At 47.5% G+C, this 3,137-nt stretch overlaps 1 protein-coding gene and 1 pseudogene across 1 annotated transcript in view; one reads left to right on the forward strand and one right to left on the reverse strand.

Annotated features, from left to right (window-relative positions):
• PRKN (parkin RBR E3 ubiquitin protein ligase) overlaps window positions 1–3,137 on the forward strand; it is an 899,371-nt gene that overhangs the window by 438,843 nt on the left and 457,391 nt on the right. The window lies entirely within an intron of this gene.
• Window positions 2,068–2,186, reverse strand: LOC111728821 (annotated as a pseudogene).

Below are 3,137 nucleotides of genomic sequence, written 5' to 3' on the forward strand. Positions count from 1 at the left end.
TAAGTGTCAAGGCCTAAGAACCAGGGGAACCAGTGCTGTAAACCCTAGTCCAAGGGCAGGAAAAAAATGATGCCCCAGCCGAAGGCAAGGCAAGAAAAAACGGGGCACATTCCTTCTTTCTCTGCCTTTTTGTTTCATTTAGACCCTCACCAGATGGCGCGATGCCCACCCCAATGGGGGAGGGCGGTGTGCTTTACCCAGTCCATGCATTCGAACGTTAAACTCACCCAGAAGCATCCTCGCAAGCACATCCAGAAATAATGTTTGATTTGGGAATGCCGTGGCCCACGCAGGGTGACACGCAAGCTCGACCATCGTCGCCAGCAAGTATGCGTGCAGACAGGAGGCATCCAGAAAATTTTACCTCCTACGCAACTTTTCGGAAACCATCTCCTGGACTCCAGCAAAAGACAGAAGAAATCAACAAAGTAGAATACACAGATACTTCAGGATGAATAGAAAGAATTCTCATGGGAGGAAAAAAAAATGACCCGACAAGGTACTCCTGAAGAAATAAAATCGAAACCCAAGATGAAGGAAGACAGGGGACTCAGTAAGAACATTTCAGAAAGGTTGGTAGCAGACCTGAAAACGGAAGCGTCCTTCCGGAACAATCGAGGCGACAGGGAAAGAGCTGGAAGAGCTTAGGATTCGGGCGGAGAAGGCGTACGTTTATTTTCTCAGCAAGAAGGAAGAGAGGAAATTTGACATTCAAGAAAAGCAAAAATCTGTGCTAGAACTATCCATTTACAAAGCAAAAAGCCAAAGGCAGTTAACTGTGTATAAGGGAAAACGATGCAATTGATGCGAATTTTGGAAAATTTCCCCCTGATTGACCCTGGTTACTAACATAGGCATGGGACCTTTCCTTAAAGTTGGAACCAGTGAACACCACTTGCATAAACTTAATATTACGAATGTTTAACTTAATTTCCAGACTCCACCTACAGGCATAGCATGGAAGATATAACCATGGATGTCACAGAACCAAATGGAAATGTTACGTATCTTGAAAATATAAAAATAATCACGCGGCCAGGATCTGTATTCCCAGACGACACCACGCCGGCCTGTGTTCTTGGACCCTACGCCGGCCCGTGTTCCCGGACCCCACGCCGGCCCTCACAGGCCTCCAAGGGCAGGCGTTTGTACGGCGGCGGGAGTTCAGTGCGTACGTTTACATACAGGTGCATGTGTATTTCACTGCATTTTTAAAAATTTTGTACACATACGTACATGAGTGACTCTATACTATTCTTTGCCTTAGAAATGCAATTATTTGAGAAGAATAATAGAACCTATATGAAACATTTAGACCATTTTGCCCAGTTTAGGTTAGAATTTGTATTTAATCACGACACACAATTTCAAAAGAGAATGCAGAGACCTGTCTCGTGGTTGAATCAGAAGTCGAATTTGGAGGCTGATTTCTTGTGGGCCTCAGCAGCCTGGTGACACTTTGACAACTGCAGAGTGGGCCAAGGCCAGGCCGTGATGGCACAGGGTGCTGGCACACGGTCAGCGCCAGGAGCGGTTCAGTGCCTCGGCCGAGGGGGCGATGCGCCCAGCCTTACTGGCGGTTTGGTGCAATGCAAGCGTATAAACTCCTTTTGTCCTGTCTTTCCCGAGTCGAAGGTAAAGTCTGCCGAGGACATATTGCCCTGACGTGGAGGCAGAGGCAGTGGCCTTCTGTAACGGGAAGAAAGCCATGTTCGGAAAAGTCTTCTCATGAGACCCGATTCAGATTCATCACTTAACGTGCCAGCCCAGCTCTCTGCTACTCCATCGCCGCCTCCCCCTGTCCCTCCCTCCCCTGGGAGCATCCTCAGAGCCCTGAGCTGAAGCACCGATGGCAGCAGCAGGACCACCAAAGGGTCCTTTCTGAGAATCTTCTTGACTAATTACTTCCTGGAAAAAAACCATCCTTATTTTCGCATCAGACCTATAGATGTTAGAACGTACGACAAAGCCGACTGTTTCCTGTGGCCAAGATGAATTTATAAAATGCAGCAAACTAAACCCATTCGTGTGTGTGTGTGTGTGTGTGTGTGCGTGTGTGTGTTTAAACACCTACAGCACCTGGCATTTCACCGTGGTCTCCCATTCAAGTACTAACCAGGCCCGACCCTGCTTCGCTTCCGAGATCAGACGGGATCGGGCACATTCAGGGTGGCATGGCCGTAGACAGTGTGTGTGTTTCGAAACAAACATCTTCGTTTTCACATCCTCCTCTGCTAAAATCAGATCCTCACCATTGCTCGTAATCATTTACCTGAGTGTCATTGTTTCTTTGTACCAGACCAAAAATTCAGCATGGACGTGTTTATAGGAACAGCGGAGCAGGGTATTTGAAATTTGGACCATGTCACGAAATCCGAGGCATGTTCTCATAGACCTTCTGTGACACCCCATGACGTAAGCAGTGGACTTGAGGAGAGTACGGTGAGCCTGCCCGCCCTCGGGCACCGGGGTTGAGCTGGCCGAGCTGGCCGAGCCGCTGCTCCGTGCTCTGTGGGCCCTCGTTACTCACAGCCGTAACTTCTGTCATCCCTCAGCTTCGCTTCTCATTGGGGACATGTTTTCTCTCTGAATTCATCGGGCTGCTGACTTGACCTGTTTTTTGACTTATTTTTATATGTTTATTAAATATTATTTCTCTCTCCAATTTGATCACACATCCAGTGACAGCGGAGTCCGGGCCAGCGGTTTGCTGGCCTGGCGCCGAGGGCCTGGGCCTGCCTCGGTTTCTAGTGTCTGTTCCGTCTTCCAGCTGAGCTCCCCTTCTGCTCCCATTTCAACAAGTGAAAATCTTAGTCGTTCTTCAGAGAGCGCCGTCTATGTGCTCTCAGTTCCAGAAAGACTTTCTTGATGTTGTCACTATGAAAATTCTCCTACTTCCTCGGAATTCACCTAAAATATTCCAAATGTCTCATTTTCTTAAATATGTTACTTCCCTATAGTACACAGTCCCACAATACTCACTTAGTTCAATGCCTTGTAAATAGTGTGTCTTCAAGATATATTTGTAGGTAACTGAGTGGGGGGGGTGGAAAGAACAGATGGTTAGAGAAACGGACCGTATATTTTCAGGAAGTGGTTGTTGATTTTGATTTGATTGACGATAACCAGGAAAGATC

This window comes from Pteropus vampyrus, unplaced genomic scaffold, assembly GCF_000151845.1.
Source record: "Pteropus vampyrus isolate Shadow unplaced genomic scaffold, Pvam_2.0 Scaffold230, whole genome shotgun sequence".
Lineage (NCBI taxonomy): Eukaryota > Metazoa > Chordata > Mammalia > Chiroptera > Pteropodidae > Pteropus > Pteropus vampyrus.